We start from the raw sequence: 26,794 nt of genomic DNA on the forward strand, positions 1-26,794 counted from the left end.
AGGGGCCAATGGAAACTGGATCCTGTGCCAGCCTGGAGCTGCCTGAAGTCTCTCTGGTTGCTGGGCATCGAGCTGGCCATTTAGGCAGTTTGTGCACCCTTCATCTCAGACCTAAAAAGTGAAAATAATGATTTTTAGCTTCAGCCTTCCTCTATTCCTTGCTTCATCTATTTTACAGACACAGTTGTAAAGAATTTTAGTACACAAAAGCAGTATGTATGTAAGCAATATGTTCTTCAACATAGATGTATATTTAGGACAGTTAACTTGAAGTAAAAATAATTGGTGGAACATAAAGTACCTTTTATGTAAGAAGCTGGTTGGATGGACTTAGGGATTTGCAAATATTTTTCTCCCCTTTTTTATTATATATCCTCAATAATTACTATCTCTTAAAGGTTTTCTTTCTTTCCTTCAATGTTCTCTTTGTCTTCTCAGGCAGCTTAATATGTAACAGTAGATCTCTTTCTTTCTTTTTTTTTTTTTTTTAATGCAGTACCATACATCTATACCTGTGTATATAAAAATGTCACATTTAGCATGTGAACAAGTATTATGGCAGAAATTTAAGCCCCAAACAAGTAAAACTAATGTCATTGCTAAAGTTACAGATTTTTTTCTTGCATTTTTCAGTGGTTACTTTTTTGGCATCAGATAATGAAGATGGAAGTAGAACAGTTTTAAGAGATAAGTTACGCTAGGCAACAAGAGTCAAGTTTCTAGTCTGATTGTTCTATATAGCCCCTCATATACTCAATGTGGTTTGTTTTCTTTTATCGGTGACTGGATTGCCTGTGTGAACCTGGGACTATTGGAGGTTGGTGAAAAGATATTGTCACCAGCTTTTCTTTAGACTGTAGTACTTCATTCATTTTTGTCCAGAGCTATTATTTTTGAATCTATTTTTGCTCTATTATTATTTCATTATATTCAAGGTTTTTTAAGAATGGGACTTTTATTTGCTCAGGCTAACAAGGAGGTGGGCATGCAAGCAATTTCATTTGGGATAACTTTGTCCAGTGAAGAGCACAGCCACGTAATGAAGATATTGGAGGATGGTGTCAGTGTATATCTGTATGGTTAAAAAAATAATTGAAATCTACATTTATTAAACCAGATTTTAAGTAGATTTATTTGAATATATTTCCAGGCTGTGGACAATGAGATCTACCAGTGACTGAGGACACAAATCAGAACACCGTGATGTCTGTCTGCTTCTCTTGAGAATGCCACTTTTGTTTCTCTCAAGGTAAATTGAAGAATTCTAGTTTTCCTTGCTTCTTTTCATTCTTTTGTTATACATATATATATATTTAATAGCAGTGTTAGTTTTTGCTCATGGCTTCCTCAGAAGGATTTATTTGATATTTTCTTTTCCCTCTAGCCTATCATTAATTTCCTTCTTTTCCTCTGCTGAGACTATTGGCTCTCATGGTTTCTGTTCTGTTCATAATATTTATTTAAAAATTATACATGAATATATAATTCATATATGTATATATCTTTGTATTTTTCCTACCCTTTTACTGTCTTGTTGCTAAACACTTTTGTCAGAAAAATATGATTGATAGAGAAGATGGATTTATGTACTGTTACTAATGATCCAAGTGTTACACTGTTTTGTCAACAGAGCTCTATTGTTGAAAGCAATTTCTCTCACTATGTCAATGTATATGTCGTGCTGTGTTGATATGAATGGATTTGCCAGGAAAGGCATTTAATTAATCACTTCCCAGAATAAACTCTGTCAACTTTAATTTCCTAGCTAACAATGCTGCTTGGGCCAGCAAGGTGGATCAGTCAACAAATGCTATAATAAGTTAGATTCATGTTAGAAAAAGCCTTGATTCAGGACTTAGAAATGGTGCTTAGGTCAGCAGTTTGTTTCTTTCAATCTGTGGACATGTTTCAGCTGTCTGACAGCTCTGACATTTGTACAGGGAAAGAAAACAGTAGTCTGCACACACAAATGTTCTTGGGTTTTTTTTGTGCCAATGAGTGTTCCAACAGCTCCTAGCATCGAAATTATTTGCAAAGTTCTGGATAAAAACTGCAGGAATTAATTCACAGACACCTGTTGATCAGCAAGTACATTCATTAGTTTTGCTGTAGCTAATAAATTTCTGTAACTACGGTGTAATTTCAAGTAGTAAGTCAAAGGCAATCACAGCCTTCTTAAGGATGTCTTCCATGTAATTTCTGAGGTTGCGTAGTGTACCTAGCAGTTTTCTCATTTTTACTTGAATTGATCTTAGAATATTCAGGGTGAAGTAACCTGAGTGTTACATCAGTAACATGATAGCAACAGTCTCGTCCACTGCCTGTTGCTATCAATAGGAAAATATATCAATGAATTCTGTAAGTCATTTCAGCATGAGAACCATTTCATTGCCTAAAAGTAAAAATGCTTCCCAGTAACTTACAGAAGATGAAGATGGTGGAGTGAAGCAGAAGTTAAACTGTTAAATAAATTCTGTTAAGATTCTTTTACTAGATTTATAGTTTTTAAAAACATTGTCTTTGTGTGCTCTGTGCTATCTCATTTAAAGTAATTTTAAAAGTAGACCATGAAAGTTTGAGCTTCAAAGCTTTCTTCCTCAATCTAGAAATTTGCAGTAGTTTCTAAAATTGCAACCCCAGGATTGCATTAAAAACTCTTAGTGAAAATGTGATCTTCACAGGAATGCCAGAGCACTGAACACATTTGTGAAATAAAAAAAAATAAATTGAAATGATTTAAATAATTGAAAAATTGAAATCGAAAATAATTGAAATCTTGGAATCCAAGTTTTTGCTTTAGATAAGAGAATTTCTTACTATCTTTCAGACAGCATTTTTAAGGAATCCTATTTAGTATTAATCTGCCTGTTCCTAACCTCCAGTGTGGAAGAGGCAGATTGTCTGATTGTCATAAAAGTGCAGCAGTGGATGCGCTCATGGTTACAAAAATTGCAATCATAGTTCTGCTTGTTAAATTACTGCAGTAGTTGGAGTGACTTTATTTAACAAAAGGAGTGTCCTAGATTCAACTGACATTAATAGCTGTAGTACAATTGTAACTAGTGGAACCAAACCAGTTTGTAGTCTGTCAGGATTTGCCTAATTGAACTTACTAAGGCCCAGAGTTTGCTATTCCTATAATAGCAGCATTATTTATTTGTTTGTTTATTTTAAGGGTTAAGAGGAATTTAGCAAAGAAGAAAAGAGGGTGAGCACCTGCATGTCTGTGTGCTTTTAATATTGTAAAATGTAGTTTCGCTTTATCTGCCTCTATTATTCTGGATTAAACTGACCTTAAAGAACCTAAAAATACATTATACTAAAAATACATCAAATTAAACTTTTCTCATGTAATCTATTGTGGATTAAATTAGTATTTGCCCTCTGTGGTCTCAGAGCAGAGAAAGTAGTCTAGAACAGAAGAAAAAGTTCTGACAGAAATGTTTGTGGCACTATAGAACTTCTAGTATTTGGTGAAGAATGTGTGTATATAATATATCCAAAGAATTATTTAAAAGTGACTACATTCGTGTTTTAGTGATACAGGTTATGGATTAAAATAACAGGACTGTTGTAGAGTTGATGAACTTAAAGAGTCTGTGGCTAAATTACTCCTCTTAATCTTAAAAATGCAGTTCTTTTCATTTGGAAACATGGTTGTTCTGCTTTTAGAAATCAGAACAACTGTATAAGAGGAGACCTTCAGCTGGAAATATTATAACAAGAGCTGTTAACTTAGTATGACACTGAGGTAAAGTGAGACAGCCTTAATCTTACCTTACCCCAAAAGTCTTTTAAAGTCCGTGGTGTGTAAGATCTAAGCATTGTTTAGCACCATGGAAGTGTGTGCTGGATATGTCACTAATATACTACAGAAAGATATTATTCTGCTTTCTAGTAATGAAGTATCTTTGTGTGCTCTTAAACTCATGCTCGCGTTTGTGTTCCATCTGTACTATACAACTTATCACTGGAGAATTTCAGAAGAGATCTAGATACAGTGCTTCCAGGCCCTCACAGACAGACTTTTTTTTTTCCACTTTTACATTAGTTTGTCACTTTCTATGAGAACACACATAGGAAGCAGGTTCTGAATCCAATTGTATGCCTTGTCTCTGCTTCAGTGTGTGCTCTAATTCAACAGCCATTTAATGCTTTGTTACTCAATAAACAAATAGAATTTCTATATAACTAACGTGTAAGAGTGCCTCGGTAAGCTTGCAAACTTTTCACTTGTCATTGTAGCTTAACTCCTTTGTGACTAGAAAAGGTATTGATTAGCAATGGACATAACATAACAAATCCTTCAAAACTGATTCTATCTCTTCCTAGTATTTGCAATTTCTGTATAGTGGAAGCAGCACATGCTGCTCTGATCAGTGTTACTGATACCTCTCAAAATAACAGATTGATAAAAGCTAAGGCTGAGTAATGTGTGGCTAGTGAAAACATAAAAGTCCATTGCTTTATGCCAGATGAACAGTTTTTCTTGATTTATTTTCCCTTTCGGAATTGTATTTACAGTATTACTGTATTTACTATTGCATGGAGGCATTTCCCTTTTCCAGTAACTGTTATTTCATAGATAATTCCAAATGTTATATGCAGTAGAACAATTGACTTTAAGTAGTAAAGCTAAAAACCAGATTTGTTCTGTGCAGAACCAAGGGAAATTGAAGCTGAGGATAAATGCAGTAAATGTCATGGGGATGAGAGAAAGCTTTTTCTACTGGGGAGAAAAATTTGTATTGGGAATTGACTCCTTTTCAAGGTGGAATAACAATATTGCTACTCCTTTTCCTGGGCCAACATATGGGAAAGAGAGCTAGCTCATTCTTACTGCAGTGTTTCTGAAAGAGGCTTGAAGATTTTTGTTTACTAAAAAATCTTTTAATTATTACAGTTTCATATAGCTCCTGAAATGATAGGTTCTTCACTTTAGCGCCTCCACCTTCTCCATCTGCTTCTTCGCCCTCTCTGCAATTTTTTTCTGTATCGTCCTCTTATTAATTTCTTATGCTGTTTTTTCTTGATTTATTCTATTACTTCAAAACATAAACGAGTTTTTAATTTCACCCTGAGAAATGACCTTTTGTAGAAAGTTAATTCATTGTCATTTAACAGCAAACGATGCTTACAAATTCTGAACATATGCGCAACAAACAAATGAAAATGAAAAAGAAGTTTCAGTACTGCATTTGCTGACATGGTTTGTTGTGCACAAGTAACTTTCCACATTTGTTTATTTCTATTTTAGTATTTGTCTGTGCAGCTAAAAATAGGAAAAATGCAAAATGTTCTTAAAGCTTCATAAAATGTAATTCAACTTTTCTGATGCTGTGATGTGAGATCTGGTTTTGTCGTAGTCATTACAGACAGTTACTGGTTTGTGTGCTGTGGGGAAAGGTCTCTGGAAGGGGGAATGGAAAAACCAGTTTAGCAGATTGATTGCCTTTTTGAATGAAGGATTTAACAAAATAATAATGCTTATTTCTTATTTCAGCTGATAATATGCATCCTCAGCATTCTATGCAGACGCTATCTTCTACCTTAGGGCTGAGTATGGAATCTAATTGGCAGATCTTGATTTGTAAAGGTTTAAAAAGCAAACAAACAAAACCCAAAATCCAAGCTCAAATTTTGTTTTACAGCTATCACTATTAGATCTGAAGGGAAAATAGGAAGCATTAGAAGAATCATCAGTTTGGGGGACTGATAGAAACATGATGATACCTTTTCCCAGAAATTCTTATCTAGGGCACACTTGACTTGAGTGATGAGCAGTTAAAATCAGCATGGTGAGAAAAATGTCATGATGTGAAGGAACCTAGAACAGAATACTTCAGTGCAGGGGCAACTTTCCTCAGAGAAAACTCAGTTTTTATCCTACATGCAATTATTTGTGTCAATAACAGTGTTTCATTTGGATGAGCTCTCTGAATATTCAAATTAGGCTATATTTTTTTCTTTTAATATCTGTCAGATACTTTTAATTGTAACTACCAGATAATTTTATTGATCTGTCAATGTGTTTGTCCATTCATTTCTTACGAAAAATAATCTTTTTCCCTAGTCTGTATCTACTTCGTTCCCAGGCCTGGAATTTCAAATGGTGCTCTTTTACAACCTGGATAGTAGTTTCAGCATGCTACAGAAATTTATGCAGGTTTCTTGTAGGGCAAATGAGTATCATTCTGTCATAATTTTTAGATACTATATAAGATTAGCTTTCACAACTGTTCTATAAATATTCTGATATAGGTAGAACTTCAGTGCTATCAGAATGAAAACCTGAATTTTCTTGTATCAGAATTACGAGTTAGGTATTCTTGTATAAGTCTTTTTTTCCATTTTTAGCTGAATAGTGATAAGAAGAATGTGTTTTGGAGCACATTAAATCTGCAGATCTGAGTACTTCAGTGTCAGGGTTCCTTTTATTGCAAGGTATCCCATTTTCATCTTCATAAAATTAAATGATTACATGTACAATATAATTAAATTTAGGCCCAGCGGAGAATTTGCTCTGTGCTTTTATTAACTTTTGACTATATCTCTGTTTAATTGCTTTGAAATGTTTATCAGACTAAATGTATCAGTGAAAGAAATGTGAAATTAGTGACACATAGGAAGTTGTGAACTTCAAAAATACAGAAATAGATATATATTGAATTTCAAGCTAGTATCCTCCAAACTGGTTGTGAGAGAAAACCCAACCCTTGCTCCATCTCTTGTGCTGTTTGTGCACCAGGTTTCCTAATTTTGGGATGGAGAAATACAAACTTGATACGCAGTTGCACCTAATGGATGTGAAAAAATTGTGATGTACATGCACATAGTTGAACTGAAACATTTTAGCAACCTGGTCTAGGGGGAGGTGTCCCTGTCTATAGCAGGGAGGTTGAAATTAGATTATTTTAAGGTCCCTTCCAACCAAACCATTCTAATGATTTTCAGATTTTCAGAAACGCTTTAAGTCACATTGTGACTTATGAAACATTTGCATATAACATACAGGTAGAGGTAGTTTTTTTCAAGCAGCACACAGAACTTCCCTGTGCTATGAGTTTTCAGTAGCATGTCCCCATAAATGTTTAGTAATGATAAATCAGGAAAGCTTTCTAAAATTGATTGGTTTAGAAATGGTGATAGCAGCTAACTCAAATGTAGCATGAATGTTACACCAGACAGGATTCTGTTAATGTTTGGTAAATGGAAAAGCAGGAAGGAGAAAGAAGGAAAAAGATAGTACCAACAAGTGTCTCACAAGTGATTTTATCTTTGAAAGGCAAAGGAATAATTTCCATATTTTCAAGTCCATGCAAAATCTGTGACTTACCATCTGAACTCAGTTAGCTTTATTCAGCTACGCTCTACATGTACCCCATTTTTAGAACTGTTTGTGTCCTGCAGCAGTTTAAAGTCTGAAATTGTATGAATACATAGATATACAGGCAGATCAATATTATGACGTACGTTGGCAGTTGTACAACCCAAGAGTATGTCAAATTGTGGATAATTTTTTAATGTCTGTATCTTAATGCTGTTATATGTATGCCATATGCATTTAAGATACAATTCTAACAACCAATCATCTATGCACAACAGCAGTTCCTCAATTCACAGTAGATTCTTAAGGATAAATTAGGGTGAGGTAGTTATTTTGTCTACAAGGAGGACACTATCGTATGTTTCTTTGAGTTAGTATTGTATCAAAAGATTATGTAGGCATGGTTTCACAAATGATTTCTGTAAGACTGTGAACTTCTCAGGCAAATATAAGTAAGCAGAACTCAACAGTAAGTTCTGGTCTAATCCTTCTCCTGTTGTACGTGCATGCATACACTGCATAATAAAGACCATCTGCAAATATCAGATGATTGGAGTTGATATGGGAAGTATTCAAGGAGCAAGCAAGTCAGAAGTACTCCTTCAGAACTGTCTGTTCCATACTTGAGGGAAGTTTTGTGATAATGCTCATTCTGATACAGAGATCTGTGAAGCTTTGTATCTTAAACTGTAGGAATTTGCTATAAAAATTTTGTTTTTTCTTCTGCTGATGTCTGTTTCCAGAAACCTCTCCTCTTGCATATACATGTGGGTTGCAATAGTCCAGGCTTTCATACTTCCAGATAAGACATCAAAATATTTTTATGTATACAGGTAATTAACATTTATAGATGTGGAAATCAGTATAGTAAAAATATTTGGAGGATGAAGTATTTTAGTTGTCAGATAATGAGTGTCACAGAGTTAACCCTAGATCTATCTGTGTTTTTGACAGGGGGGCAGCAGGCCCACAGGTCCACCGGCCTGAAAATGGTGGTGGTGGTGGGAGAGTGTTGATGGTTTATGTGCCAATTTGGCCCAGTTCTGTGACTAATGGGGCAGGGGACCCACAGACCCACGCCCCAGGAAAGGGGAAGGAGGAAAAGGGGAAGGGTAGGGAGATGGGAAATGGGCCTAAATACAGAACAGAGGCAATGATCTGAGGAGGAAAGTTAATTTATTAAATATGATATTGATAATACAATATAATTGGAATTGAGGCTAATAAATAAAAAAAAAATAAGAGAGAGAGTGTCCAAAGCTGAAGGCCTTTCTCTAAACTGAAGGCAAAGCGGCTGTGGGGCATGCGCTCTCGGGCAGCAAAAAGAGAGAGTCTAGTGACTTACAAGGAGTTTTATCTTTCCCTCTGAACACAAAGCCCTCCAAGGTATATAGTTCTCTTCTGAGAACCAGGTACCCAGAAAATCGGCAGTCCATGGAACTGCAGTATTAACTCTTTAACTCTCAGTGCACTACATGATGTTATGATGTGGAATACTGATAAGAAAAATCATAAAACCATGACAATCAGAAAGTGTTTTGTTCTTCTGTCATGGGATTAAATGAATTATTTCTTTCCGAAGAAGAAAAAAGAGGGAGGTCTACCTAGCAGTCAACTTCATAATAAATCTTTTAGTGAGTTTGTTTACTTCAATTTAAATTGAGGAAGTATTAGAATGGATTGAAATATAAAGAGTTAAGAGTTTGTTGTCTGCTTCTTCTAATAGTAGTAGGAAACTGGTGAATGCAACAAATTACTATACAGATGTTCCAGATAGGCAACCCTCTCTCTTTTTAGGTTCTGAAGTATTTGAAAATGTTTCCACTGTCTTTTTTCTTGGTTTCTTTTTTTTTGTGTGCCAGCCATTGATTATTGATTCAGGTCACGTTTTGAAAAACCCTATTCTAGCTTTTAAAGTTTTTCTTTTGATCTTTTCTAAAACATCATCATCGTTACTCGGAGGTGGAAGGGTACTTTTTATTGGAGCTTTTGCTTTCAGTTGTTCACATTGCCAAACAATGCCTTTAATCTTCTATTTAATGTTAGGGGTAGGTTCCTGTACTCTAGTCAGTTGCATCTGTGATGTAGCTGCCATCAGATCTTACTCAGTATATTCTTAACTGTCAGAAGTAGAAGAACCGTTGCTTTGTTTCGCTGTCCACAATTTTGGCAAGGCAAAGCTGAGATGAAACCTGTTTCACATTTTTTTAATATAGTCCTTTACGCTAGATAATGATACTGCTGCTAAGAAAATTAAATTAGAATAAAAATGAACTTTAAGAAATGAAAGCCTAGGATTACATAGTATTATCAAACTTAAAGAAGTCTTGTAGACCTCTTTCGTTCTATACAGTTCCCTGGAAATATTTCCAGGGAATTTTCAGTGTGAATCAGACATTTCTGTATTGTGCTGAGTTCATTTTAGTTGTGATGGCTGCTCAGTTTTAAATACCTGTTTTCAATAAAGCCATAGTGTGCATTGAACGAAGTAATTATATTAGACAAAATGCATATATAGAATCCATGTATTTAATGGTTTTGTTGAGGTGGGGTTGTGCATTGGCAAGTTTTACATTTACTGTTCAGGGATGGACTTAATCTATTAATTGAATGTCAGAATACAAGCAGTTTGCATGTGATGATTAATTCAGCGAATGTAGGAACAGTTTGGCAGTTAGGAAGGGAATTTTGCAAAGATTTATTAGATGATAGGATCTTCTAATGCAGGTTCCAGTTGTTTAAAAACTGTTTTCTATTAGTTTTCTGGTGATGTGGTATGTGAAAACCATACTGTGCTGTATGCTCTCTAAGGATTCTCACTTCTATTAAGTTCTGACCTATTATCAGACAGTTACATGATAGTTCTTATGTTGTGTTAATTTTTTCATGAGGGGATCTTTTATAAATTCTATACATATGTAATTTATATATATAAATATCTGTGTTAAGTGAAGGTCTTTATTAGATTATTGCTTAGTATTAGTGTTCTTATTAAAGGAAATTTGATGTCTGAGATTTTGATTATAATTGTTACAGATTTTTATGGAGGCAGGCATGATATGACTGTAGGGTGTCTACTTACTGTAGCTTGAATTTTATGCTGAACATGATTGTTTATTTGTAATATTTCAGAGAGACTTTGGTAGAAGGTAGAATATGCTGGAAATTGGTGAGTAACCTGCATTTCAGTCTAGGTAACTTAGGTTAGGTGCAACAAAAAATAATTAAAATCTGAAAATAACTCAAGTTTGCTTAACAAAACTCATTATCTAAGGTTTTACTCTGACCTTAGATCAGGTAACCTACATCGAGGATATGCCATTTTGATCGGTTTGTCTCAGAGGGGGAAATAAATATTAATGTGCCAAGTAAATTAATTTGGATTGTGGATAGAAGTACAGTGGACTGCCCAAGTCTCTATAGATAACAGTTAAAGAATTAATACTGCAATCTTGTTTTCTGCTTTCTTATACCTGGACGCTGTCACATTGTTGATATTTAATAACAATAATTAAAACAATTTTTTGGAAAGGACATTTTATGTTATTTCATTTTCAAATAGACTCTGAATGCATGAGAGGACTTTTTTTTTTTTTTTTCTCAATTCAATGCTGAATAGAAGGAAAGGTGATTTGTATTTATAAATTCAGAATACATTGATAACAAGATGATTTTAGTGCCAGTTTTGCAAAACTGGTGCTAAGGCAAAATAAAGATGTCTGAGCATACACCATAGAGATCAAGCTTTCTGAGCAGCAGGGTAAGGCTGAGAATAGATCACACATTTTATGAAGTTTACTACAACAGATAGGAATATATTAAATATTATGTCTAAGAAAGTAATCGGATTTGAAAGTTTCCTTTGGTGTCAATGTATACTAACCTCTTCAAGTCCTAAAGATATTTAATTTCCTGTTTCTGTGTAAATTCCTCTGATTTACTGTTAAGCAGTCAAAAATATAGTGATTATTTCCCTAAAGAGAACATTTCAGAACATTATAAAACAGTATACAGTACATCAAAACTTGGAGAGGTGTGCTATATGCAAAAAAAAATCAACTTATTTTTGATTACATTTATTATTAGATGCAGGAAGGGAAAGCCACCGAATAAACTGAGCAGCTCCTTCTAGTGCTTAACCACTCTACCCGTGAAGAAATTCTTCCTAATATCTAAACCTCCCTCCCCACCGTGCAACACAACTTGAGTCTGTTTCATCACGTCTTATCCCTGCCACATGAGAAGAGATCAACACCTCCTCTCTGCTCTCTTCTCAGCCTTGTCTTCTCCAGACTAAACAACCTCACTTCCCCTGGCTGCTCCTCAGAGCTCTTGTTTTCTAGTCCCTTCTCCAGGTTTGTTGCACTTGCTCCAGCATCTCTTGCTGATGAGCACTTATGCATAAATGCTCGTCAGCATGAATGACAGAGCTTAATTTACCGAGATATCATGGAAATGAAAAAGTCCAACATCTTCAGAAATATTCCAGGCAAGTTTAGAAGGATTCAGACACAATTTTAGCAGCCAGCAGGGCTGACTAGAGAAGATTTCTGATTCGCCTAATCTGGCTGCCAGGTCTGCCAGTCTGCCTCAACAGCTGGAGCAGGTGCACCAAGAAATCTGTCTGCTGTCCCTCCAGTTCCCTAGACCACATGCTTGGCATGAATAGACATATTTTATTATATTTTAAGCATAAGAATAAGGACAATTGCACTTGGCAAGGTCTGTAGCATGAATGAAAGATGTGGGGAAATATGAGTTTGACAGTAGAGATGATTAAGGAATAAGCAGCAGTGTTTGGCTTGACAGTTCTGAGACAGATGAGAAGGAGGAGCTAGAAAAGGAAATACAGTATATACCATTGGCCATAAAAAAAAATAGTCAACAGTCTGTGTGCCAGCTGGATATAAGGGATATGCAGATTGGCCATGCATCTTATCAGCAGCCACTGATGAAGTCATGGTACAGAATTGTTGCAGTTAAAATAATTGGAAAGTAGGCTATAGAATTACTCTGGAGAACCTTATACATGCCTTGCTTGTTGGCTTGGAGTGGTTTCCTAAAGCAATTGAAAGAATATTCTGCAGAATGGGAACTGGTGCAAAGGAAGTCTTGGAAGTTTAATGCTGTGTTTATTTTCTGGCACAGAAGGCTAATTATTATTTGTTGTAGTATCAAGATCCTGAGCCCAAGCTTGTGATCACAGTCTAAGCAGGCTTTCCAAGCATGGAAGGATAACGTTCATCTCCAAATCACGAAGACCTGAATGATTAGGGAAGATGTAATTGAATTGATTTGCTATGCAACAACTTTTTTTTCAATGAATTGATGACTTTTGAAAATATCTGAAATATGACATAAATTTGGGGATTACCTTCAAAAAAAAAACAAAACAAAACAAAAAAAAACCCAGATCATTTTAATATATCACACCAGAATGTCACACCCAAGTACTGTGGAATCTGAAAGATTGTTTTAGATGAGTATAAATATGTTCAATTCTACTTCTGTGATAGCTGATATAGCATTATTTGTTTTACTGCTATTCAAATCTCCAAATTTTCAAAGCTAGTTATACAGCAACAGTGTATTAACCAAGCAATTTATCAGTATTTATTCATTATCCAAATGACAGACTACTTGTCATAATTAATTATTGAAGTAATAAATAGTCTTATTAATAAAAACTGATGATAAGGACAGAGTGATTTCCTTGATAAAGACTGATGGCAGATTTGGGTATTTGACACGACACTCAGAACAGTGTGCAGATTGAATCTGAGGCCTCCTGCATGGATAATAAATTGTTATTTCAGAGAATAAAATGATTGATACATTTGGTTTCTGTGGAAAAACACCTGGGAAAAGATTCTACTCCCTAAGTTATTTAAACAGACTATGGTGAAATTTTCTTTCCTTGTGACAAATTTAACTTTCCAAGAAAGTGACAGCCGTTTGGCAGAGAGAGAGAGGAATTGATGCCTGCCTGGGGTCCTTGACTTACAGATTCTCCTAAAAGTCATATTCATTTGAAAATCTCTTGGCATTCTCGTTCACTTTGCATACTTCTTTGGCAGCACACAAAGGAGTGGCTGCAACTCAGAAAGGGGATGACGGGAATGCATGAGCATGTGACATAGCAGAGTTTATTCTGAGACAAATGAAGCCTGTCAGATACTTTAGAAAGACTGCTGCTGTTTTTATTGCTGCATGGCTGAGCTGGCCTGTAGTTCAAACTCATTGTATTTTTTTGTCCATTGGTTTGATCTTACCTTCTGTGACAAAGCAACCCCAGAGACTAAGCATCTTCTGACAACTTAGAAATGGCTAAGCTGGTTTTTGTTTTTATTTTTAAACAGACAACAACAGAAAACAATTTATATATTGTATGTATATAATATATGTTATATACTTAATGAAATATTTTATTCCTAACTAGTGTTACTGCAAATGAAATTCTCAATATTATATTTGATAAGTTAACTAAACAATGTTGTTAAGGTTTTTGTGGTGCAATAACTATAAGATAGGACTAAATGGGAGCTTGAGGAAAGAGAATATTTTGTTGCATGTATACTTGGGAGTGGTGAGATGTAGTATTGTTTAATTTTGAACTATCATTTTGCTATGCAAAGTATTTTTTTGATATATTTGTTGACTGATTGCAGATTGAACGATTGCACTTCCATAGGAAAGTGAGCTATATTTATCAAATAATAATACTTCTTTGAAGATTAGGCATTTCAAAACAGAGAAGGATTAACAATTAAAAATGGAGTGTATATAATTGTTTTCATTGTTTGAAGGCTGATGCTGCAAACTTGAGAGTGCAATTGCACCGCAAGCTTTTAAGAGAACGGGAATTGCTGCACAATATTTCCATTGTTCATGCAATATTAACATTAGCAAGTTACTCATATTGATCAGAGATGTACTAGCTCTTTAGAGTGATGTTAAAAACAAGGTTTTTGTTATATGTACCAGGAATATATACTACTTTTTTTTTTTCCCCCTGAATGTAAGCAGACGCATGTGTGCTACTAGTGTTCTCACTGTAGGATCCTACTCTAATTTGTAGTCAATCATGCAGTTCTGCAGTAAATACAAAGTGCAAAATGTAGGGCAGTTTACTCTAGTTTTCAAATCCAGTGGAGAAAGGGGAGAAAAACTGCTGCATGAGACATGGCCCAGGATTAAAGAGACGGTAAGTGTACAAGAGGATGGATGTAGTTTGCTCTGAGATTTACTGAACAGACTGAAGAATGTCTTCGTACAGGTTTCACTCTATATTGAGCTTACAGATACGTGTAAACATTTTGGTAGAATTACTCCAATTTCTTGTACAATATTTACATAGCTTATATAAATCTTGGCAATTTCAGTGGGCTTAGCTTACTTTGGATTGAAATGTACATCTCCCATTAACACTCAGTGAGATTCCAGTTTCCAAAAGCTAAATGGAAAACAGATTTAGACAAGGAGTGTTAGAGACTTCTAGACAAATATTAGACCTTCCATTATATACTGACCACTAGTGTGCTTTTTATCTCTAGGAGTCATCTGGAGTCTTTAAATATCCCATTACCAGTGATGAAATCACTTAATTTTTGTTGTTTTTTGCTTCTAGCAGTGAGCAGCATTTTGCTTTTGGGAGGTGTAACTTAGATCCTTTTTAGCTTTTTCTAGCTATTAAACTCTGTTTATTGCTATCCAAGGATTTTTTTTTTTATTTTATTTTTGCCTCCCCCCTGTCTTCCTGAGGCTTGGAGCAAAAGGGTGACTTTGTGGTGCTTGGTTGCTGGCCAGGGTCGGTCTAGTTCATCTGTAAAATATGGCAGTTACAGCAGTCTCTTGCCAAATGAATTTGAGGGTTTCAATTTATTGGGGCGATGCTTGAAATTCCTGGAAATTGCTGTAACCATAGGGGTTTTGTTTGTTTGTTAATTTGAAACCCCATTATACAGTAAAGATACAGACTGTATTTTTGCTACTTCTCTGATCTTTGACAACTGTGTAAGGGAAGGAAACAATCTTGTTCCATGCCTAGAATAAAAATCAGGGCGCATGTGAAACTCAGAATCTTTAGCTGCACATTTATAGTTGATTCCTACTTCTCTGCACTTCTAAATGAATACTTCAGAAGTACAGGAATTAGATGCATCAGCTGCAGCATTTTTTCTGATTTCTCTCCCGTCGAAGCTGTTCAGACTGTTTCAGGTATGGCCCGTTCTGGGATTCTTGACTCTAATTAGAGATTGAATAAACATCTAGGTATGAAACTAAAAGTCATGTACTTGAAGCTAGTATTTAAAATTAGTTCAATATTGTAACAGTCAACTTTGCAAATACTGGAACACTTTTTTGATGTAGATTTTAGAAGATGAAGAACAAAGATTTAAAAAAAATATTTTAACATTGAATTGTGAAAGATTTTCAGAAGCGTTTAGCTATCATGCTTCCCATTCAGAGTCAGTATTATGTAATGATATGAAAAAGAATAAAAGCAAGCTAGTACTTTCTCGGGGTGGTAATAAACCTTAGAAAGTCCTCATGCATGCTAAGAGATTTAATATCGCATCCTTAAGTAAAATGACTGTAAATCACTAATAAGCTCTTGTTTCTATAAGTTTTATAATGCATTGTCTGTACAGTGGTCTGGAGATGTTGGAGTTTCAGGACTGATACTTACTTGAAGTCTAAGCATTAAGATTTTTAAGTTAAGTTGCCTTTATAGTGCCTAATTCAACTGACATATACAAGAGAAAGTGCAGAAAATAATCGCTGTTTAGAGTAAATCCACCTGATGTTAGCAGGCCAGTAACTTGTTTTTCCTGTGTCAGCTGGACACAAGTTATCTGTAAACTTTAAGTTGTATAACCATAACAGGGCAAAATAGAACACGACTTGGTAGCCGGTCCTAGGAACTAGTTACTACTTCTGATTAGGAACTTTAAAGAACTCAAGCCATTGACCTTTCATGTTTCCGGTTTCCATTATAATGAAGGACTGTTGTCTTGATTCCCAAGCTGTCAATAGATGGCATGGGGGAGTGCCCCGCTTCCTTTCAGAAAATTGCTAAAATGAATGTGTAGAAAAGAATGTAGAATGCGTGTAACTTAGTGTTGTTCATTTGTCTTTGTTGTTATATCTGTAATTCTATGTGGAACATAGATGTCTTTTAAATTTTACTGTTTTTAAAATTTCTGTCTGTAAGATCTCTTATATTTGGCAATTATTAAGGCCATCAAGAATTATACAGTTTTAACTCCATCAAATCGTTATGGAATTTTTCCAAAGAGACAATAAAATTCTTTTAAATTCTCAAATAAATAATGAAAGAAAGAGAAGTGGAATATGTAATACTGAAGTAGAACCGTGCTGCAGAAAACAAGCTGTAGAAGCTGATGAGAAGCTATTAGCATCTGCTCCCTGTGCTAAAATCAGCTCTAAAGTCTGAACATCTAAAAGAATTCTGTTTAATAGGAAACCTTACGCAACCTGATTATTACTTAGCAGGTGAGAGGAAAATCAGGAAATTGCCAGAACTCATTTTTATGTATAGAATTAATAATAGCATAAGTTTAAAAAGCTACTTGGATGGCAATAAGAGACTGTGAATGAAGTGATGATTAGGCAGATAACAGGTGGCCCTTATGCAAGGTTGTCCAGGTTAGCTTAAATGATGGGAGATAAGTTTGTTGTGAGTCAGCTAACTGCATCATGAATATAGAAAAGCTAGATGCCCTGGTTCTAGGACCCCTTAGATTGCTCTTGATGTAAATTTTGTTTATGTAGTTTCAACATGCACTCAGATGAAACATCCTATCTTCATGTTTTTAAAGTAAATTACCCTGAATAGAGAGGAGATGATTTGCAATATAATTAGCCTAAAGTGAAATCCAACTTTCATACAAAGGTCAAGATATCCTCTATTTTATCATTTACCAAGTTTTTACGTTTCCTATCAGTCTGTGCCCTTTGAAGTGCTATTTCATTTTAAAACTGATATAACTATACACAACTTAAATTGTTAATAGTGCCACTAGAACTAGTGATTCATTTTAGCTGGATTATAAAACAACAATCTGCTAAACTATTCTTAAAATAAAAATCTGTATACGTTGACAAATGTATACAAGTAAAATGTAGAGCTATATAACAGAGTGTCATGTGATGAAAAACGCTTTGAACTGAAGCGGTTTTTCTCATTCTCTTGAGAGCTGGCTAAGGAGGTGGAAGCTTCTTTCACACTGATAAAAGAACAAGCAGAGTTAGAGGATTTTCAACCATGTTTAAAGTAAAACATGCTCTTCCACTATGTATCCACAAATTTCCATTTTGCAGTTCCACATTTTCTTGGAGTAATGGCTCCCAAACCACTACAGAAAAAGAACAAAGTGAGTCATGCTAAGAACTGGTATCTTAGTTTAATATAACTTCTTAAGAATAATGAACCCTTGCACTAATTCTGTCTTCATTCTGTGAATACAGGCCTTATAATGGAAAGGAATGTATATATGCACAAATATACAATAGAAAGCTTCTATTCACAGCAGTGAGTAGATCCTATTTATAATAGCCAAAAAGTAAAAGGCTGGATTTCTTTCCACCAGAATGGAACACTAGTTCCACTGAATAGCTGAATCTTGCTCTCTTAGTATATAGTTCCACAACAGCTTTATCTGATCTAAATGATGGCTGCCCAGATCCTTCCCTTTGCTTAAAACTTGTGTTTTCAGACAATTCCTGGCCTTCTTCCCACCGTTATCATGCACTCAGATGTTTCTGTGACCCCTTCCCTTGCTTGTGACATAAGTGACTAAAATATTTTTATGCATATCTTACATGACACATGAGAAGAACTGAGTTTAGTTTTCAAATAAAGTGTATTATTTACAGAAAATTGCAGTATTAATATTTCTGTACTGAAGGGTCAGTTTGAGTTATTAGAAAATTTTTATGTCCATCTCTGTATGGAAAGTTACTGAGTATTTACCTTTGAAAATTTGTGTAATTCTTGCTCCACAAAGGCAATATGTAGAAGAACTAGAGTTATTTTGAGCATCGGATGATACTGTACATAGAGTACAGAATGAAGTCAGGGAGCTTAGCAACAAGACTTACGTACCCTTGACATATTTCTAAATCGATTTTCCTATGATTTTTATTTTTGGCAGGGGGTGGAGGAGTGGGACACAATAAAATTAAGCTGATTTTATATGGAGTCCTCTCCAAAATTTATTCATAATTATTACTTACAGCTATTGGATCTGTAGTAGATAAACCAAGGAGGTTATCCACAGCTACTCATGAATTCATCTTCGGTTGAAATCTACCAAAATATAAACATAATAAGAAGTTGGGTAGATTTTCAGTTATATAATTTGTCACACTTAAAATACTGTGTTTCTCATTCTTTCATATTGAAGTATATCTTCATAAGTATGATCTGATTACCTCAATTATTTCACAGATTCAGAGTAATTGCAAATAATAATAACAATGCAGTAAATTATGACTAGAACAAGATGGAGCCATTCAAGTGAAAATCATGAGGTGACTGCATCTCAGCCTGGAGTCTATGAGACAGCTGTGGGCTGCGAAATGTCAGGAGATAGTTGACTGGAAGTTGGAGTGCAAACAAATGGAGCATGCAACCTCTCCCATTCCTGTAGTATGAAGTTCCATTGCAGCTGCTAACATTGCTTCTGGACTGAACAGGTCTGTTCTTTTTGGCACTACATTGAGAGTGGCTTGGGCAGAGAATGATCCAGTTGGGTAGTAAGGACTGTTAAGTCTGCAGTTTGCCTTGAAAGGTCAAAGATCACAGAATGGCTAGGGTTGGAAGGGACTTGAAAGATCATGCACTTCCAACCCCCTGCTATGGGCAGAGTTGCCTACCTCTAGATGAGGCTGATCTGGGCTCCAGCCAACCTGGCTTAAGGGTCCTTCGTGTCTTTCCTAATTCATGTCAACCTCTAGGGATCTCTCATTATATAGCAAGATTTCGCAAATCACTCATTTATTCAAAGGTTTTTTTTGAATAAATATGCAGCGTTGTCATTTTATAAGTTTATAATATACGTACCTTCTGTAATGACAAATTTATACTTGAAAGTAGAAGTTGCACTGTGAAATTTAAATCTCTTGTACTGATACAATGCCCTTGAAATGCTGGTTTGTTAGTTTGGTTTTAGTGCACTGATGCTAATGTAGTGAAAAGATGGGGAAGCTGGAAAACAGTGCATAATACAAAAAGTTGACAGTTTTTTTGAAGTAATACATTATAGCTGGGAAAAAAAACAAACATTAAAATTCTTTTATCTATATATTTAATTTTTAATCACTACTTTTAATAAGAGTACTCTGCACATCTGTTTCAGTCATCACTAACCAAATTGACTTTATTTTGTTTGATTGAGGGTTAAATTGGACTTCAGAGCTATCATGGACTTGCTTATCTGCTTGGTCAGTGGGATTTGGAAAGGCAATTCATTATAATGCATTATTTTTTACTTATAATTCACAAATGGCTTAGAGATTTAGATTTTACTATCTGATTCTGAAATCCCCTCTTCATACATAGTGCCACTATCCATTAGATTTGATCACGAAGTACAAATTAGTTTCCTAACTGAATGAAAAACTGTCAGACTTTTAGGGAATCAATGGTAGAGATTCATATTAAAAAAATATCTGGACTAATAGCATGTATAAGCAAATAAAATAAAATAAAATTTAAAAGTTAGAAAACATGCTCAACAATATGACACGTTCTCCTGCACGAACCCTTGCCAAGTGCTAGGTTCTAATCTCCTGCTATTCTTATCAATTGAATCTGTTATAGAATGAAAACAAAATAGATTTACATATTCTCAATCATAGAATGTCAAATAATTTACTCACGTACTGAAACAAGAGTATATTATGCAATATCATATAACTGGCAGTTTCATAATTCTTTTCTCTCTAATTCTGTTATCAAATTTTGTATTAAAAAAAAAGTGAGAAATTCAATAGAATGTATCGGACTTCCCAAAGCAGTTGATGACCAGAGCATGTATTTGCCACTTCCTCCATTCATGGAATATCATATTTGATCTTTATTAATATATTTATAGCAGTTGTTTGTAATCATAGCAAACTAGACAAAAGTGTAGCAATAACATCATTTTTATTTTTTAAATCTTTCCATTAGAATTTAAGATGTGAAGAAAAAAAAAAAAAAAAAAGCACTAATAGATCAAGCTCCCTTCCTTTGGTATTTCTGTTATATCTATTCTATTTTATTATTATATTAAAGCATTTCAGGACAATGATTATATTTCAGAAATCTAGGTATTTATACTTAAAACACAGGATCTGGGAAGAAGCTGAAAGACACACAAAGACTGTAGACTGAAACAAATGAAAAAAAGATATGCTACCAAAGGGAATGATTTAAAGACTTCTTAATAAAATTTATTCCTGGAATAAATAAAAAATAGAAAACAGAGTATGTATTTTCAGATGAAAGATAGTGATTCTTTGAGAGAAAAGGTTGCATAGTTATCATAAAGCTTTACAGTATTGCAAAGTCAGGAATTATTTTCCCTTCTTTCTCCGAATGTTCTAAAATCTGAGTAATTTTTCTTATTTCCTGATAATATTAACAGTTCAGTGCTTGTAACATTTTAGTTTTTAGTAATAGTGACTGTATCAGAGTGTATTATGTAACTCACAAATGACATTACAATGAACATCAGCTCCTGTACCAGATATTTCCACAGAATGGTTTTTCTTTGCGCACTGTTGCCATTCCAGGGAATAAATCATTCACAGTTTTAGTACAATGTAGTTGCAGTGCAACAAAGAATTTTGCAGGCAGATATATGGCTGTTCTGTTGTTTACATCCGTGTAAATCCATGTTCATCTGCCCAAGAAGTGTAAAAAATAATAATAAAAAATAATAATAATTGCATGTTTTCTAAAAAAAAAAAAAATTGGGAAGGGAAATTTCCCTTCTTGTACCATCACTGCAAATTACATTACATGCAAGGTAGTCTATACTAGATTCCTCTCAAATGGGAGAAAACTTTGTAACTTACACCATTGTCAAAATAATCAAATAACAATTTAACCCCTTTGAAGTACCTGCTCATTACAGAATAGTGCTTTACTGAAATTGTAAAGTAAGACAATGGTATTAAACTGTGTGATGGGAAATAGAAATTGCAGATTTCATTTCAGAAGCCTTGACAACTTCTGTACTAATGTATCTTTTTTTAACCAGTTCATGAAAAAGAGGTTGAACCAGAAGCCAGTATCTCTCGTAGGACAGACTGGCTGAAGGTTTCTTTCTTTTATGCAACAGTGAAATGAAGCAACGTTTCCATCCTTTCACTCTTGTGTTTCTGAACTCTCTGTCCTTGAGAACCATTAGCAGTGCACAATGATGAAACACTGATCCTCACACTGGTGCCAGGTTCTTATTTTCTTAGAATTTAACTTCCAGGTATTGGACTCGGTTGCTTTACAGTAATAATTATTTGATTTTGCTTCTCCAACTAAAGGCAATTTTAGTACCTGTTACAGGAAAGATTTTTAAACATGATGATTAGCTATTTGCCAGTAATTGTTGCAGTGGAGTAACAAAAACTTCCACCAGGCCACCTGACATATTTTTTCTGTAATCTCTGAAACAAATTCTCAACAGTTCAGTGGAAGCTCAATTATGTGGTGATTTATATACCAGAGAATTTGGCCTAACACTTTTTTTCCCCACTTTTAAGTATCAACATTTATTACCTGCTTCATGTTTCCTTTTGATCTGCACTATTTTTTTTCTGCTACTTGCTTTGATAAAGTTTAACCAAAAAGAATTACTGTAATTATTGTGGGTGTGTATATATGTAGTACACACTTCTGAAACAGCTTTATTTAGAAAAGAGTAGCTTTGAAAGATAATTCTTTAAAAGCTCAGAGATTTGGTAATTAAGCGTGCACATCCAAAATCTTAATTTTATCTCCCCACTTGAGATATCTAGGGCCTGTTCTCTTTCAGAGCACTTGACATTTATCTAGCCTTTTCATTTTAAGCCATTTTATTTGATCTCATGTGCACTGATGAGCTCTCAACACCTATGTCACTGTAATCTCAGGTGGTTTATATTAGGGAACTGAATGTAGCTTGGAAGAGTTTGATTTCCTTAACTTGGAGAGCATCATCCAGTAAATGTTCTAGTGGCAAGAAGATGATCCAAATCCTGTAGTAAAACGTAGATACATTGCACATAGCATCAACTCTTTTCTTACTTCTAGCTACGTATCTTCCAGAATCCTAATTAAAAGGTCTCTTATCATCCTCATTAACTTTATAACTATAATGCACTTGTAGAACATTGGATCTCAAAATTATGAGAAGGGCTCCTTGTGCGTTTGTTCCCATTGAGTTTTATACTCCTGCCCTTTGCACAATTTCCACATCCTAATCTCTGGTTTCTAAGATTTTGTCTTTCTGCATTACTGACCTCTCTGTCAGTTGAACTTTCTATGCCTTATCCTCCAAACAACAGTGGAATTGCAAGTATTCACATTAAAATTTCATCACAGGAAACCCTGTTCCTTTACAACCAGTTCGTAGCCCAAATTCTCGACTTCACTCGTGGTTTTCTGAATGCCTTTTCTCTCCAGCAAAGCCAGTGCACCTTCTGGAACTCTACAGTGTCCTCTGGATTCTTGGTAACTCCAAGATGTTGCTGCTAAGGTACAATGGCAGTTTGCATAGACTAAAAAAATTGACAGGCTCCAGAATTTATTCATAATTATTTTAAGTCTAGCTACGGTAATATTAACATTTGTAGTCCAAAGAATACAGTTTGCTTATTCTATATAATACTACAATTAACACTCATACATGAGAACTTTCTTTCATCCACCCCACACTCGGGTATTTTGGCAACTCCTTTGGTATCATGTTGGCTGTACCAATATAACCTGTAGTTATCCTAAAGAGAAAAGGTGGGACGTTGGTTATGGGGAGTTGTCAGCAGCATTTCTGTTTTTTTCTCCAAGAGGAGTATAATCTTTAGAAGAGGAGGCTGCTTCCTCCTCTCAGGGGTAGCTGAGTATTGGTAATGCAAAAATGATTTTATTCTCATTCTCATACTGAGTTATTAGTTGTTTAGTACACTATATATACTCATCAATCTATTCTTAGAGAAGTACTGTAATTACCTAGTATTTGGGATGTAAATTTTACTGATTGAGTTTCCTATTTATTAAAACAGGATTGATTTTCTTCTGAGGATTATTTTCTTAGTAATTATTGCCCTGATCTAAACTATGCTTAAATGTTCTAAAAAGAGAGGGGAAAATTAAAGCTGCATACAGAGGAGGAGGGAAAAAAAAAGGTGATGTTGTGATCATTGTAAATAAAATATATCAAATCCATGGGAATATGACAGATTACATGCTTTATTTCCACTATAATTACGATATTCTTTATGCATAAAAAAGATGCAGTTGATAATCCCAATTTCATGTCTAAAAATAAACTTCACACCATGAAATCAGTATGTGAAATATTTCTTTGTGACAGTGTCATTTAGAGTGCCAAGATGGTAAGATCAGATGAGGTTGTATTAGCATCATTACCGAGCTCTAATGTGGACGTTTGTTAACACAGAAGGAAACACAGCACTACATACAGCCAAGATATACGTAATAAAAATTACACATATTCAAATTTCTGTTCAGATAAGAAGGTTCTGTATTCTTCTTGTGTTAAATTTACACTGTTTATTTCAAGTATATCAGTTATGAGTTCTGAGAACTTACTAAAGAACAACTCAGTACTACAGAAGGGTCAGTTAAATGTGATAATTCTAGTAATTTTGTGAAGTAACGATCTTGAGAAACCATTTTGCCATAATCATTCACTGCAGTATTTGTAAATTTTAATTAATTTTCATGTTGTTTTCTTATTGGAACATATGTATTCATTAAGTTTCATGGCTCAAATTCAGTGGATTCAGTCACTCTTCTCTTGCACTGTGTCTTACTGAATCGACAGTTGTGTGGTAACCAGATTCAGTGAATGCCTGTAATTTAGTAAATCTGACATAGGAACCAGGAATAGCATATAATTATGTAAAGAAGGGTACCAGTTCTGTTAATCTATGTGTAACTCTCCTGCAACAATGTATTGGAGGTTTTGTTCTTTACAGATTCTTCTATGACTATTGTTTATGTTACTCTTAAAAAAAGTGAAAACAAATAACATTTTCAGTAAATCACATTGCTCAAGTAGCTTAATGTCAAAATCATGAGTGAGACTACAGGATGAAAGGACGTGTTTTTAAAAACCACATAGACGAAGGCTAACTTACTACTTTTAAACTGACAGACAATGAGGCTCATCTTTCAGGAGAAGCAACAAGGTTAAAAAGAACAAATTTCAATATTACTAAAGAACACATTATTGAACTGCAAAACTTAGTCAAATATTTCTAGACTAAATATAGACCTTAAAACAAATTATGTACTGAAAATCACTCACAATTCCAGAAAACTGAAAAATAGTGAAGAATAACTAATAAGTATGCTTTCACTGTCACTGTTATGACATTATTTAAATTAATGTAGCATACGAATTTGAATCCTAATGTGTTACACTAAAAATGCACTTTAAATCAAGCATTATGTCTTAAACAGATTGTAATTCAAAATCTTAAAAATACAAAATTTCTGCTATTCATAGCTCACAGGATTAGTCAACATTCAACAAGTGAATGAGCAAATTTGGTGACCAGTGGGGGCTAGTGGTCAATAAGCATTGGTACTAATATTTCCTGTCTCATTAAAATGAGACTTCATTTTCACATATGTGAATGTTCAAATTTGAATAACATAAAGAATATGAAATCATGCCAAAAAACATTGTACACTTTCTTCCTAAAGGAAATGCTGTACATGCATAGAATCTTCTTTTATCTCTGTAAAGCCAAAGATTCATTTCATTAATTTCTGAACAGGTAAGGGTATATCCACTATACTACTCCAGATTTCCATTAGATGAGAATGGGATTTTCCTGTAATATTTGGTCATTCTAATGCTCTTTGTGCCATATTCTTATGATTGTGTTACTTTCCTGTGTTTTTTCTGAAGTAGTAAAAGAACTGGTTACTGCCCTGTACCATTCAGTATTACTGTACCATTCAGGATAGTGAAAGGCTCATTTATACTTCAGTTAATATGAATATTGAAGCATGTCTTAAACTGCTTTCCCAAATTTGATGAGAAATAAATCATGCTCTCTGCAACCTTTACTTCCTTTGGGAAGCTGAGGACCTGAGGACAATGGGGCTTCTAATGCAAACAGACAAATTAAAGTCTGTTAAACACTTCATTTTATTTTCTGAGAGATCACTGATACACAGCAATGTTCAACTTCTCATAAATGGATGAATCTCCTACAAACAGCCATGTTCACTTGCTTCCTGTTTTTGTTCTGCATTATCAAACATTTCAGGTTTGACTTTCAGATAAGTGTTCTAGAGCATTTCTCAAATCAGCTACTGAAGCTAGAAGGGCTGATACTTTTGACCTTTTAAGTTCAACTCCAGCCTTCTCAATCTTTACAACTTTTGCTTTTAGATATTTCAGTGATTAAAATACTACCATTGTAATTTCCATAAATGAGACACTCTAGAACTGTTCTTACTGATTAGACATATCATCCTGCTGCGGATAGCCAAACTTCTCTCATAAGTTATACAGTTCAGAGCTGTGAAAGTATAACAAAAGAAAATCAGACAATATCATCAGATGCACTATTTGTATTTTATTCAATGGTATAATTCGCCAGGTAATCAAAGGGATTATAGTCTCTGTGGACCTGAGTGAGAATAAAATTCTCCAATTCATGATTCTCAGAAAGAGAAAAAGAAGACTAGTGAATAAATAAAATAGAACTGAAGCTTCAGTAAGCTCAGCAAATCACTGGGTAAAATCTGATGTCTACAGGGAAAAGATATTTTGGAGGTGCTGACAGTTCTTAAGGAAGAAATACTAAGACTAAAAGCAAAACCTAAACCATTGTTCTAAAACAATGAACGCACGGGAAGCTTAGTGAAGCATCCAGCTGGCTAAATAATTAGTTCCTCGATGACTTTACTGTGAAAGAGAGATATATAGAAAGTAGAAAAGGTGTCCGAGTATTAAGAGCATAAATCTGATAAAATAGCTCAGACATATAACAGAAACATTGAAAGACCAGATACAAACAGCTAACAAGGAACATAAAGAATAAAAGGGAGGATTCTCTCAGTACATCAGTAGTAAGAGGAAAATGAAGGAAAGAGTTGTTCTGCCTCTCAGATAAGAAGGAAAATAAATAACTGATATTTTGAGAAGACTGAAGTGCTAATGTCTTTACTACATCAGAAAATAAATCAGAACTAAAAAGATCATCTGTAATACATCT

General features: G+C 34.5%; 1 protein-coding gene across 3 annotated transcripts in view; it reads left to right on the forward strand.

Moving 5' to 3' along the window:
• CDH8 (cadherin 8) overlaps positions 1 to 26,794 on the forward strand; it is a 334,384-nt gene that overhangs the window by 29,607 nt on the left and 277,983 nt on the right. For all 3 annotated transcript variants that reach the window (XM_021408725.1, XM_021408727.1, XM_021408728.1), the window contains exon 2: positions 1,151 to 1,249. The gene's annotated coding sequence lies outside the window, so the exon portion shown is untranslated. The remainder of the gene's footprint in view (positions 1 to 1,150; positions 1,250 to 26,794) is intronic.

Source organism: Numida meleagris, chromosome 10, assembly GCF_002078875.1.
Source record: "Numida meleagris isolate 19003 breed g44 Domestic line chromosome 10, NumMel1.0, whole genome shotgun sequence".
NCBI classification, from domain to species: domain Eukaryota; kingdom Metazoa; phylum Chordata; class Aves; order Galliformes; family Numididae; genus Numida; species Numida meleagris.